Below are 14,838 nucleotides of genomic sequence, written 5' to 3'. Positions count from 1 at the left end.
AACACAAGGAGGAATTATCTTAAATCATGTTTGAAAGACCCTGCCACCCTAGGCAGGGTGATGCATTTTCCAGCAGAAATAGCCTTGAGATTGTCTCCTGTGTTCTCCATTCAGTATCCTGTAGCAGTACCCTGCAGTGTGAAGTGGCTATAACTTGCCATGCTCTGGCTCAAACACTGACCCTCTGAGAGCTGGTGATTGATTGAGGTTTAGACTTTAGAAAGGCTGTCTGAGCAGAAGACGTTTCTTTGTCACTTTTTTCACCCACCACCTAACCCATAATCATACCTGATGTAACTTTGCCAGCTACTTGATCACTTGCACTGTTCAGGAACAAAACACAGAATTGGAAGGAAATCTGATGGGCATTTATCTCATAGTGATTACAATAAATTTTAATTTCTTCTGTTATATATAAAGACATCACAACAACATAAGGCTTAAAGAAATATGAAACATTAATTTGTTCTTTAGAAGTATTCTTTTCCTGTAGGCCTGATCAAGAGTCTTTTGCTCTTTGATTTGCCAAGAATAGACCATGTTTTCAGGGTCTGAGTCTAAATTCTGAATTAAAAGAGCAACAAAAGAACTTAAGTTTTAAAGTCTCAGCAGAAAAATAAGCATGTGTGCAAACACGGGGCAATGGTGCATAAGCACATTAGCAGACAGGGATAGAAGCAAGAAATGTAACTTGCTTCCGTGAGACACTCTTGCAGTTTCACTCTAACGTGGAGCCAATGTACAGAGAAAGCAGAGAGGCCTTTCACATCTATTACACAGCTCATGGACTGTGTCTTGTAGCTTTTCTGTGAACTGATAGTGACCCCATGCAGTGCATTGTTCTTTTTCTCTTTTCCATCTGTTCAGTGTTTCAGCTTCTCATCTTACTAGAAGCCTGCTATTGATTTTTTAGATGTGTCCTAAGTTTGCCATAAATTTTGTATAGTGATCTCATACTGCCAGAAAACAAAACTGACACATGTTCACCCCAAAATGCATTCTTAAATAAATGGAAAATCATGACAATCTATTTATAGCCCTCTGAGAATGCCTGAGCTGAAAAAGAATCACCAGCAGCTTGGTAGTTTTTGATCCCTGGAAACCTCCCTTTCATGGGAGGTTTCAGCCACTTCATTCCTTGTTCTCTGTATTTTGGTGTATGTTCATCTGTGTTTTGGTATATGCGTGGCAGCACCAGATATTAACAGTTGTGTCTGTCTTTGCCCAGCACGTTTTGATTTCGTTCACAGGCAATGCATTCCCTGTGTTAGATCAGACAGATTCTCCCCTGGTAATGGTACATCTGCCTGACATGCCCCATTGCTCCTGCAATCTATGGCTGAATCCTCTTTGTCATTCCACTGTTTCTTTTCTCATTTCCATCTGTTCGTCATTTCAGAGTTTCTTGAATAATGGAGATGCAGTGATTGCTTTTGAGATGTGTCATAAGCGTTTTCTTTTTTTCTTTTTTTGTAGCCCCCTTTGCCAGGCAGTGCAGTTGGAGGATACAGTAAGGGGAATTGACAACTTGTTCCAGCTGTTCAGCTGAAGCAAGTGCCAGTGGCTCTTCTGCATATTTCCCTGCTTGCTCTCCACATCGATTTTCTATTATTCTTGGCAAAAATAGGGAGGCTTCTTTTTTTAGCCACTGGAATTTAAGGGCAACCTCACTGCTTGAAGTGTTAGACCAAGAGAGATTAGGGAGATGAGGAAAACAAGTGGTTTTACTTTAAAGGATTACTGATATAAAATCTAAGGCAAGAAACTTACTCCTGTTCTCAATTTTGCATGCTTCACCATTTCTGTGTTCATTGAGGTAAAATTAATTACCATAGTTATTAGCTGTGAAAAATTATATTCACTATGGACTTAACTCATGTGACTGGATTTAAAGTCACAGATTTATTTATAACTTCCTAATGTTTGCTTCAAGCTGTGATAAAGGGGTTCCAAGTGATTTGCAGAGGGGTCAGATAGAAATAAAATGCTGTCTTCTGTTGTAGTGTTTTGAGGTGCAGAGGGAGGATACAAATGCAGAAGGCACCTGCTTTCTGTGGGAGTGTCAGGTGCTGGCTGTAGCCCTGAAGGGTCAGAGCACAGCAGTGCTGTGACCAGACAAGGGTGGGATCCCTGCAGCCCTGGGGCTATGGCTGCTGCCCCTCGCAGTGTAGAGCACCTCTCTCCTTCCTGTGAGCCTGCCTCACACTGGTGGGGAGCTTCAATCTGAGGGAAGCATTTTTATCCTTGTACTAAGTCCTTCGTGAGTGGCATTGCAGGCTGAGAAATCTTTCACTGCTTTCTATTTCTCTCTCTCTTCCCCGTTGATGTTTCATTTTTGTAGTCAGATTTGTAGTTCTCAGCTTCTTTGAACCAAACCTAGTGAGCTTGAGATCTCGGTGAGATTTTGTTGCGTTATGTTTCCCTCTCTCTGGAATGAAGGGCTATTGTTTCCTCCTAGAGAAGTGTAATCAATGCAGTACCTGAAGACCAGGTCACTGTGTTTGACCCTTTTGCTTTGGTCACTGACCCACATTTCATTCAAACACATTGGTAAATAGTGGTACTTCTTATGTCTCTGAGATTTATGTAACAGATAGGGAAAGATTAGAATTGGAGATATCTCTTACTATTCTGGGCACCTGGGCTGCCAGCCAGTTTTACTTCTTGAGAAGCAGCAAGTGTGTGATTTTGTGAGTATGAAGGTGTGACTCATTCTCCTCCTTGACATACTTTAAAACATGCACTGAGTGGTGATTTACGTGAGGATGCATTGAGGCTCTGCTTGAGCTGACAGCACTTGGTGCACTTTAATCTTACATGTGGATAGAGGAAATGAGTTAATCTGCAGTTAAATATAGAGGTGGTGAAAGAGGTGGGAAGGGGAGGGGTTGACTCTAATCTCACTTAGGTTGGGGTCAGTTGAGAGTAACCTCTGTATCTGCGTGGTATTACTCTGGGCAAAGTCATATCTCACCTCTCTGGAGCTGACAGTATTAGCTAATGGAAAATGGCGACAAAGTGAGAATGTGCCCTGAGCTCTGGCATCACTGCAGTGTTGTTCTTTCTGATCACCATCTACATGTTGGTGACACCTTTGTTTTTTTTTTCCTTTCAAGAGGTATCAAGTGAATTGTAGAGGTAATCAAATGTGTATTGCTGAAATTACATCTTAAGGATCTGAGTGGATCAGCGTTGACGTACAAGCTTGGTTCTCTGTGATTGTTGAGATATACCATGACCTTGTTCCTTTGTATGTTTGTTTTCTATTTATTCCTGACCGCAGTTTGAGATGGGGATGTAGAAGAAACAGGGATGCCTGCTCTGCAGATACCCACTTCTCCCTTTGTGTGCAGATGTGCTCTTAAATACTGTTAGACTGAGAGCTGCCAGTTTACCATTCTCTCCAGCTTCCTGGATGCCTTAATGGGTATTTTTTGGGGGAAGCCTGTACTAATGGTTTGTATGTATTAGCTGCTTCTGGGCAGTTTTTCTTCTGTAAAGTGCTGCTGGAATGCTGCCTGCTGTTATGCCCAAGCAGAAAGAGGCACACCTGAGCAAAGTGCTTTGCACCAGGCTACCAGGCTGGTCCTGCTGCCTGTGCCATGAAGGTGCACACTGCCTGCACTATGTTGGAGATGAGCTGAAATGGATTTTGCTGACTCATTTGGACAGGTGAAAGCAGTCTTTCAGGCATGGACCTAACAAACCTGAAAGAAGAATTTTGGCAGCAACCTCTTGTGAAGTGGCAGCTCAAGCCAATCTGTTATGTGCTGGCAGTTTTTCTCAAAAGAGTTGAACCCAAGTAGTCCATGTAAGGAATTTGCATTTGGAGCTACATACTATATAGGTCATGTTTGTCGAGCAATGGGTGAAGAAAGCCACTGGTTGACATAAGCTCACTAAAATGGAAGGTCTACCAGGCAGAAGAGTTCATTTTTATATTGGGGAAATCTAAGCCAATCTTGAGAATAAGGAATCTACCCTGAAATGAACTTGTGCCTCTTTTGTTGACTTCACTGAAAATGACGTGCTTTAGCAGGATTTGGCCTTGCATGTAGATTGTTAACAGCATCACTGCTCTCTTTAGTATTTCTGTTAGCTCAAAGCAATGTTCTTTGAGTCGTTCTAGTCCATAGGGCCAGGCTGAGCTCCGACCATCTGTCCCTAAGCAGTCCATATTCATAGCATATAGGCAGTTTGTTTTGTAAAACCTAATAAACTATCCAAAACACAAGGATATTAGAGATGGCTTATCGGTAAGTTTGATGATTATTATTACTGCTGCTGCTACTATTATTATTATTATTAATTTTAGTTGGCAAAAATATTATCAGAATTTGATCTCAGCATTAGCTGAGGATGGCATTTTTGTTGTATTTGATACTTATTGAGCTAGAAACCTTGTGGTGGAGTGGCTCAGGTAAGACGTTTTCTAAATATCTGTTGATATCTCTTCTGAGCTGAATGACAAGTCTTAGGACGTCCAGAGTGGAAGGCCATAACTATATCTGAGACCAAGGACAAGCATCAACTTAGCAAAGAGTTGCTCAGGTTGAACACAGGGACTCTTGTCTTTCTTTCCACACTGCTTCTTGTTGCTTTACCAGTACTAATGATTGGCCTCACTTGCAGCTTTGCCAGCTGAAGGGTGCATGTGAGCACTGTGTGATCAACACTGAGAAAACAGATCAGCTTAATTTACTGTCACTGATTGTTCAGTTTAACTTGGTGGATTCAACCTTCTGTGGATTATGAAGTGCTCACTTGGACACCTCTGCTACGAGCACTGCAGGGAGTTGTAAGCTCCAGCAGGTGGGATGGTGACAAGCAGTTTTCTGTGAAAATGCTTTCAAAAGGTGGGTGTCAATTTTCAGCCTTAGAGGCAATATAGACCATGAAAAGAGCATTGTGCTAGGAAAGCTGGAGTCACAGTTTGTTCCTGGCACTGATTCTGGTGGATCAGGTCAAATCACTCCTCATCCATGCATCTTTTTCCCCTTCGTGTGTCTTGTCCATTTAAATTCCTTGAAAAGGGGCTGCCTGTTCTTATGTGGACAATGGCAAAATATAATATTTTTATCCTACTAGTTTTACAGAGCTGCTTGGATTTGTTGTTTTTTAAATGGCCTTTAGATCTGAGTATTGTTTGTTGATCTTAGTTTCCAGCTCCTTACTTTTCCATTGCAAAGCTGGTCCCACGCTGATGTGTTTGATTGTATTTTCATTACCATTGTACTTGCTTTGATTTTGCAGCTCAGTGCCCAAAGCACAGGGTGCTGTACAAACAACATGATGAAGTCAAGCAGGGTCAGGCCTTTTCTCCTTTTAGCTTGAAAACAATGTGAGACTCCTAAGTTTCTTTTGCTTGGCACCTCCAGTTCTTGAGCTGGAGGCTGTGTGTGTGTGCGCTGCCCTCCTGTTGTGTTCAGGTGCAAGATCACTTGGAGAGTGTTTTCCACTGCTGCCTAAGGGGGTACTGGAAGCTGTGCTGTCTGCTTGGTTGTGTGTGAGCTCAGACTGTGAACTGTGGAAAATTACTGCAAGAATAGCAGCATACTGAGCTGATGTTCGTGTCTACAGTGTGTTAGTTGGGACTAGGCGTCCTTATCAGGGCTCATAAGTGTATTCATAGATTTGTCCTGCTGGATCATGCCTGCCTATTGTCTGCAACAAGAAATTTTCTTGTGTTTCTCACCTCTCCTTTCTGCTTTTTGCAGCATTCCTTCCTCCATAGGGATGTGATTTGAGTGTAGCCTGTGTCCAGTTCTTTTAAGATGTGCCTGGCTGTTGATCTGAAAAGGGAGAAGGAGCAAGAGAGCTTGATTCTGCACTGCCATAGTATTATCAGCCAGTGTATCAGTCCTTAGTAGGGAGTAAAACAGCCCCCAGAAACATCTGTAAAACTGTGACCTTGTTACTTTTGTACTATAGTCTCATGCCCGTGGTGTTCCTGCTATTCCCTTCCCGTGTCATTCTGAAAAGTCTCTTAACCAGGTTTGGGTACCAGGACAGACTGAGGCTGAGTGCATCAGAACTACACCATCTGCAGTTTGCTCTAAGCACAGTGATTTATTTGTCTTTAAACTCAAGATGTGTCTAGAGTTAGGGAAACCCTTAGTTATAAAAATTAAAGGGGGGGGAAAAAAAGGAAAAAAACTCTTAAACTCTACAGGGAAACTTCTTTATTAGCAGTGTGGTGAAATTTTGGTTTGGTTTTGTGGTGGGTTTTTTGTTTACTCTCTATTTGTTTGATTTGCTCGCCTGCTGCATTCATTCAAAGTTTCTGTGTGGAAGTTGCTTTTTGTAGCTCACTGAGCCACTCAGTTACCATTGGTGCTGGTTGCTGGCTTCTTGTGCAGGCAGTATCCAAGTACCTTTTTTATTATTAGAAGCTCTTTCATCAGACTTTTTCTTATGGTGGAAATCAAACTCTTAAAAACAGGTAAAGCCAGAACACAGCTAACTACTAACAGAATTAAAATTAAAACATGTTGAAAACTTTTTGGTATGATGTCCTTTCTCTGACACTCAGCTCCCTGATTTTGCTGCCATTGACAGAAAGTGAAGTACTCCAACAGCAGTGGGTATAAAGTTTGTCTAAACTGAATCTTTCTATGAGTCCTGCGTAGATTTTTCAGCAATAACAACTTTTGATGGTCCTCCAGGAGCTAAAGTGGGGCATATTTCCAAGGGGAAAGTTTAAATGTTCCTGTGCTACTTCTAGACTGGGGCACAGACCAGTCATAACCTTCTGTATTCTCTTGCTGAGCTCTCTGGCCTTATGCCAGGATAGAGCCCTACTTGTAACAATTCTCAGCACCAGAGAGGTTTCTGTGGGTTAGGTTTAGTGCCGTTTACTCTCTCCTCCCCCTCTCAGTCTTGCTCTTAGTCCATGTGATAACAGTTCACTGCTTTGGGCAGCTTTTGGTAGTTGGGACTCTGACCAGCTTCAGTCTTTTGCCAACTCACAAGGACAAGGCAGGTTGGGAAAGCAAACAAACTGCAGTTAATGCCAGCAGGGCAGCTTCTTGTGTTGCAGGAAAACCAGGGCTTGACCTTGCCACTGGAATATTAACTCTCTTGGTGGATACTCTGGACATATTTATAGGAAATTTTCTTTCCAGTACTAGCAATAAGCCTTTCAAACGTGTCTTTTCACTGATCCCTTTCTACTAGTTGGAGATAGAGAAGCTATTAGACCATCTTCGACAGAAAACTCTAATTTGTTTCAGCTTATGTTTTCCTAGGACTATTCTAGTTTTATTGAAAAACTATCCCAGTTCTTCTAGGCTCATTGCTTGGGGTCTTCATGGTTCTTGAAAAAAGTCTTGAGGCTTGTAAAAACAGCATATTATTGGAGCTCTGTAAGCATGGTCTGAGATGGCACCTATGCAAGGTCCTTGATACTCCTTATGAGTGCTTTTAGCTCTGAGAATCACCTTCTGCTTTCTCTAGGTTGTGTTTTTTCCCCATGTGCACTGCAATGAGACTATCTGACTGTTGAGGCTTACTGGCTGACAGGCTGCTTGTACAAGGCCCTTAGAGGTCCTGGTCCTGCACTGCTTGTTGAAAGAAATGTGACTTCACTCCCTTCAGAGCTTGAAAAAAACACACATAAGGATTTGTTCAGTCACCCACCACAGGTATCAAACTTTAGTAGCTGGTGTCCTCATCTTCTTAAAGTTCTTGACTACAGAGGAGTACAAAGAAGGTAATGTAGAGAAAAGTTGCATTGCCCCCTGGAAGAACCCCTCTCTCCGCTCAGTACAGCAGGAATGCAGGGTGACTGGCTGACTAGGTCAGCCTGATAAATGACATCATTAAGGATGAGGGGTGTCAATACTTACCTTATAAGTCAAACTGCAAAGGCATCTTGCTACAGCAGACTGCTGTTAATGTTATTGAGTGAAAAAATAAAGGTGCACAGCCATCTACAAAATCTATGTCAGGTCTTACCATTTAGACTTTACAAGGGACTGGAGTTAAAAAACTTCATTTAGTAACCATCAGTGCATGCAAAAAAAACCATTAAATTTTTTAGTGTGAATTCTGCCTCTGTGTCTAGCTGTGTCTCCCAACTAAGGAATTTGTTTGAAGACAACCTGATGTGTATGTTTCTTAATACACATTTACTACCCTTCCTTCTTTATTCCTGGCACTGGGGAGTTACATTTCATGGTTGTTCATACCCCTTGTTCCCAGCCCATGCTCTGTATCAGATGAACATATTCACACATCCTAGATAGCTGCATAGATGTGTGTTTACTTCTTCTTTTTGTGTTTTGCAAACTAGTATACTAAATGAAGCTGAAATAAACAGCAATTTACATTGGTAAACAGACTGCAGGTTGGAAGGAGGAGTGAATGTTTGTGCTATTCAGCTTTCCTTAATGCTTGAGGGGGAATCTCTAACAGAAAGGCAGGAAAACGGATGTGGTTTCAGCCTTCCCTGGAGACAACCATAAATATTGGTTCTCACACAGAGGATGCTAGGATGTGGATCTGGGCAGACTGATGTTTATACTTGCTATGCTATGCTTCCTGCATGGTAAGCATTGTTTCATCTAAAAGTAGCATTATTTCTATGAATGACTTATTGCTTTGGTACAGCCCTCTCTGTAGATGTGTTCGACAGCAGGACTAATGGCACTAATAAGCATTTTCTTTCCCTTTGACTTTTGTAGGTATGAACTGTTATGTAGCAGTTGCATGTGAAGAGAAGACAGAGTACAAGTCGTCGTCAGAAGATACTGTCCTAAGCTGGGCCTGAAAGTTCATCCAGCTGACTGATGTGAGTAGCCTGAAAGTGAGGGGAAGGAGCACATTACTGGGAGACCTTATCCTGACTTGAGGCACGTAAATCACACTGGGAGACCTTATCCTGACTTGAGGCACCAAAATCACTTCTGTCTCTATCACTTGTAGTGAAGGAGTTTTCATCCTAGCAGCAGCCCACCTGGGTTGTGCAGCAGAAAGCTTTATGATGGCAAGAGTACCACTGTATTGCAGAGCCTTTGTTTGGTGTGAACCAATCAAAAGCTCCAGTTCTTGAAAGACAGCCTCCAAATGCTGCTTTTTTGGTGATTCATGGATGCATTAGATAAAGCATAGTAATCCCCGAAAGAATTAAATTCACCTTAGCCACCATCAGATGTGTTCCTATCTGTGTTCATGATGTAATGTTTACTATGTGCATTTGTTACATCCTCCTTGTTTATTATCTGCATTTGTGACATCCTTTTCTGTTTATTTTGATGCTAGTAAATATTCAGCACCTTATTCCAGGTCACAAGCAGATGGAGGTAGTGGGATTTTGGAATTTCCCCTTAGGATGACTGTTTTAGGGAGCCTGTTTATGATTAGGAAGGCAAAGGTCAAAACAGCTGTTACCAAAGACTGAATTTCTGGCTTTACAGAAATGGCACATAGAATTCTTTTTGGATGCTTCTTTCTTTACCTGGTGTTTGTCTCTATGCCAAAGTCAATCCATACTGACATTATGATTCTCAAGGGGTGCTTATGTTTATCTCCTTTGGGGATACACAATTGTTCCAGAGAGGTTGTATCAGCCTCTTGCATGCTGAATGTGCAGAGGCTGTTGTTAGCTGATGGTGCTGTCTTTTGTGAATTGCTTCTCTCTGAGGAATTAAAATTCAAGCTGTTGGAGAGGAAGCTGGAGAAACTTTTGGGATGTATCAAGCCAAATTTTATGTCATCCTGCTACTGCTGCCTTATGAGCAAAATCACGCTGACCCCACTGTCGAACTGGCACAATGGGCTGTTTTACGCCCAGCCTGAATATGAGCCTGTACTTTGACTGCAAAAAAGATGGAAGCTCTCTCCCCTCAGTTTGACTGCTTTAGAAGGAAGAGAATGCGATACTTGGCTCTCTTCCAGGCAGAAATACGCAATCAGGCATTGACCTGGAGAAAGAACATCTCCAAGAAGCCTTAATTCTCAGAGACATGCCTGGGAGTCACTGTGCTTCATGCTTGTGCTATGACTGACCTGTGTCATCAGTCAAGTGATGACATCTGCATTTCTTTCTTCCCTTATTCATGATTCTTGCTCAGTCCTGCTGGCTGTCGTGTGACATCAAGGCATAGTACATCTGTTCTTCAGGGAGTTTACAGCATTGAGTACCAGGGCCTGAGTAGCCCATATGGGAGTTTGAAGGAGAACAACTTACTCTTTAGCCCCTATTTCATCTTAGATGGAGCCCTGAATGGCCCTTTTTACGTTACCTTTTTATATGAGAGAAAAATGCATACTACATCAATGCAGTATGCATTGATCTGCAATGCAAAATAGTTCCAGGCCTGTCAAGGTGGACCAAAGGCACAGAAGGGAAAGGAAAATATCTAGCCAGTGCACCAAGAAACAAAGTTAATCTGTGAAAGCACAGTAGATAAATATTGACTGAATCATTTGTTGTCAGAGGTGAGGGAGTCAAAGTGTGGAAAATGCTTCGGTAGGTCCATGGCTCAATAACTGAGAAAAAGTGTCCTTAGCAGACACAAAGAGAGTGTGTTGGAGAGTTGCTATAAAGATATTTTTACTAATGGTCAGATTTCCCAGAATCCGCTGGTCAATAGCTGCTGCCTTATTTAGTTCTGCAGTTTGTTGCTTCTGGTGAATGCTGAATGTTATTCAGACAAGCTGCTATAAGGTGTAACGAGTTTTCTTTCACAACTTTCCCTTGGGTCAGAGCAGAATATCTTCTAGAAGGTGTTGCCCAGAATATAATTTTGGTTCCAGGTGGTCGGTCACGCCACCTCCACACTGGCTCTGCCCATCAGAGACTGTAATAGAGGTTTAATGATGCAGCACTGTGCCAGAAACCAGAACAGTAACAGTGAGTTTAAAGAAATCAGGAAAATGGAGTTTTCATTTTTTCCATTGAATTTTTGGGAACAGATGGAGCATCGATGAGGCAGAGATTCTGGAAGGGTCTGCATTTCAAACGTTTTCCTTAATGTCTTCCCAAGCTGCTCATACATTCATAGCTCCTGTCTGTTTGGCACAGGGCAGTTAGTTTAGGATGTGAAAATTTCAACACCCCCGGACTTTCCAGAGGTGGATGTTCCCCAAGGCCTGTTTAGCTGTGTTTTTTGGGCTATGGAACTTTTGATGCAAAGGGCCGTGGGAGCTGCTCATGGCCTGATGGGCAATGTCTTTGTTTACTTCATTCCAAGTCACTGAAGTGAAGGATCTGGTCTTTCTGGACAGAGACAATGACCCTGGAACATCTTAACTGAGCACTGTACTGGTCCTATTAGGATCAGTCCTGCCTCTTCTAAATGGCCAATGTGTTTTCTTTGGCATTTTGTTTTTCAGGTTTTTTTTAAAAATCTGGTTAGAGGCCAAGAAGAATCTAATCAGAACCCAGCAGTGCACTGAGCAGAAGTCATTATCATTACTTAGTCATCCAGTTGCTGTTTCTTTGCCATGACAAGAAATGTTTGTGTGTTTGGGAGCAGGGGGATGAGGGAAGATCAGCTTTTCTCTTCTTCCCCTTGGAGGGGTTCAAGCACTTTTCCTCTTAATACACCTGTACCAAAGTATTGCCCTTTGAAGACTTAAAGGCCTTCAAAATTCTGTGACAGCCACAGTTTATTGGAGAGAAATCAAAAAGAAGGGGAAATTTAAACCATCATTAACTCCTAAAGGAAATGACTTTCGGCTGTGAACTGTGAAATATGATTACTCTCTCATTAGCTTTCATAGTTACAAATGTAACTGGTTAATAATTCCAGCCAGCTGGCCAAGTTAGAATCCTCAGCCTGGTGTTTTGGGCTGGATTTTTGCTTATTAGTGACACACAGAGCAAATACATTGGACAGAACTGCTGGGACTTCGTTTCTGTGAATGCTCAGGCTTGTCTACTGGAAGACATGTTGCTTCTTTTGGCTCTGTAGGTTCTGTGTTCCTGGAGAACAGAAGATTAGCTGTGGGTAGCCTGATTTGATATTCATTTATCTTTAGCACTTAGGGTGCTGGAAAAAGCATTGCAAGAAAATGCTGAGATGGAGAGAGGGAGCGCAGTTTGAATTTTCTTTTCTGCTTCTGCAAGTTCCCTTCTTTACTGCACTCCTGTATCTCTTTTTCAACTCTCAGCAACTTAGCAAATCACTGTTATTGGAAGAGGCAGTAAACTCAGGTGCTGGCACAGAGATTATGCTCATATCTGAGTATTTTGGGTCTAAAGAAAAATGGGAGGATTTTGCAAAAATCAGCTTCCTTCTATGTCATATAGGAGGTGCTTTTTCTCCTGACAGTACCTTAAGATTAATTTAAGCTCTACAGCACAAAGTTTAAGAGCAGTAAACAGCTGGTGCCTTTACAGAAGCTTTTAATATTGATTGGGGTGGATTCTGTTACCTTCATGGTCAGTAAGCACGGCTCTGGCATAAACTAAACTTATGAAGTGCCTCTGTCCTTTTGTCATAAAGGAACAGAAGCCTGGGTTCTCCTGCCACAAGCAATCTAGTGATCATTGAGTATAATCCTTGTGTCTCACACCCCAGTTTGGCACATATGCCGCAAATCCCAGCATGTGAAGTTTTGCTTCCATTTTACTGAGTGTACGTGGCAGCACAGGGTACAAAGGACTGGAGATGCTTTTATGTAGGTGAAGATGCATGCTTTATCAATTGCATTCTGGAACTGCCATTCAGTAGCTGAGCCCCAAGTTTTTTCCCTATAGTGTTAGTTAGCAGGTCCTGAATTCCACAAAATTGCTTGGACCAGGGTCAGCAATTATTCTAGGCAGAGGAGCAAGGCTGTACTTTCTTTTATGCATGGGAGTTAAAATACGTCAGCAGATCAGTAGGAGCAAGGAAAACTGTGCTGCTCAGGTGCCTGCTGAACAGCTGATCACTCCCAGCTTGTGCTGGTGTGAGTCTGTCCAGCTCCCGTGGAGTTGTGCAGTCAGAAGAATGCAGCAGCAGGTGCTATGCCTTTCACTGAAGTCTGCTTTAAGGTGCTGTAGATCCTGAGAGCAGATAAACTGTGATCCTACCAGGTGGTATTCCATTCTGTTTTAAATAAGGGATCACCAGTCTCCAGTACAGCTCTTATTTTCAACAGCCAAAAGGGACACTAGGACAGTTCTTCAGTCTTCAGCAAGGAAGATATATTCTGCATTTGCTTTTTCTCAGCCATTTGAGAAGATTCTTGAGCACTTTGTCCTGTGTTCTCTGCTCTTCTCTCTCTATGCTTAGCAGGTTATGTGCTCTCACTGGATTAATACATACCTTGTTGTTACAAGGACCTCTAGGTGGTCCTTAACTTCTGTCCTGAAGACTTGCTCCTACTGACAGATAAAGTCCTATCTAGAGATTTTAAAAGACCTGTGTACAACTTTCCAAGGAATTTTGTTCAGTCTCTGGTGACAGTGAACCCACCATGCCATGCAGACTCAGCTGGAAGTGCTTCCCAAGTCCTTGTGCAGTTGGAAGGAGCAGCCTGGCAGAGTGTAGGGACTGCTGGTGACAATATTTCTTTCTGCAGTGGTGCTGCTTCTCTTGGATTTCGGCTGGGTAGGACTGAGCTGCAGAATTCAGGCTCAGGTCAAGGGGATCCATGTGTTGAGAGCTTTGGGGCAAGGTAGGGCTCATCTTTTATAGCAGGGAGGGTGCTGTAATTCTCTCCTAATCAGAAGCTGGATGGCTGTTTTGCAACAAAGCAGGGCGAGGATGTTGGGTGAATGAGTTCGTGTTCATTGACAGTACTGGGTGGAACTCTAGCAGCAATGTGTTATTTTGGCTGAGTTTTATTTTGCAATTCAAACCCTGGAACTGAACTAAAAGCACTAGCGTGATGTAAGTTTGCTTGCCTTCCTCCTCCATCTGCCGAATGAAGTAACTTCAGTCACTTTTGTTTAGCATTTCCCAGAGCTTTCAAAAGTACCTCCTTTTCTAAACTGCATGTCACAGCACTTCTGCCTTCTTCTGGTAGCTGGAAAGCCTAGTCCCATAGCATATTGGGCTGGCATAAAAGAACTGGTGTAGCCGTGTGATATTTATCAAAATTTATAAAAAATATATGGATTGTGCAACAAAACTTTCCAGGATAGCTTATAACTAGTAAAATTACTCTGTCCAGTGGCTACTACAGTGGGCACCCAGATTCTCCTAGAACCAGTGTCTACTTCTGTTATGCAAAGGCTTCCTTTGAGAAAATTATTTTGTTCCTTTTTGCTATATCCTTTAGCCACCATGGTGAAGTTATCTTTCACAAAGACATAGTATTATGTTGAAAAACACAGCAGAGATTGTGTAGCAGCAGATGCCAGGAAAATTGCAGTGCACAGTATATTGGTACAGTAGTTGATGGTAAAACATCAACACTTCATAAAGCTTTTTACCCTGCACTCAAGGTTGACTTTAGAAGCAACCAAGCTTTGTGGCCCTGCAGCTGGTCAAAGCTTGCTGCTCTTCACCCAAGTGGAATTCTGTGAAAATTCTGTTTTCCAATCAAGTGATGGTCTGTAACAGAAACTCCTCCCTCCTTGCCAAGCTGTTTGAAGATCCTCTAAGCTGGTTGCTGCAAAGACCAGGAATGTTTCAAACCCCATGTTGACCTGACCATCCTGACTTTAGACTTGATCCAACTTCTGGCTCCTTCCTTCCTTTGCTTCTCCTTATGTGCCATGCTTTCATTCTCTAGCTGTTATTCTTGCAGTATGGTTTTTTTAATCACAGTCATTTTTGTTACCTGAAGACAAACTATCAGGGGCTTGTTTATAAACCTCTGCTACACAGCAAATAGGGCTTCCAACTGACCTGCTCTCATGTGGTCCAGGCTCCACAGCAAACCTTACACTATGCCCTTCTG

The 14,838-nt window shown here is 42.4% G+C and overlaps 1 protein-coding gene across 1 annotated transcript in view; it reads left to right on the top strand.

Moving 5' to 3' along the window:
- The window catches only part of SORBS1 (sorbin and SH3 domain containing 1), a 121,530-nt gene that overhangs the window by 30,792 nt on the left and 75,900 nt on the right, over positions 1 to 14,838 (top strand). The window contains exon 2 of the mRNA XM_042779499.1: positions 8,685 to 8,791. The gene's annotated coding sequence lies outside the window, so the exon portion shown is untranslated. The remainder of the gene's footprint in view (positions 1 to 8,684; positions 8,792 to 14,838) is intronic.

Source organism: Catharus ustulatus, chromosome 8, assembly GCF_009819885.2.
Source record: "Catharus ustulatus isolate bCatUst1 chromosome 8, bCatUst1.pri.v2, whole genome shotgun sequence".
Taxonomy (NCBI): Eukaryota; Metazoa; Chordata; class Aves; order Passeriformes; family Turdidae; genus Catharus; species Catharus ustulatus.
The sequence above is the reverse complement of the archived record's forward strand: the minus strand, read 5'-3'. Positions and strand labels throughout refer to the sequence as shown.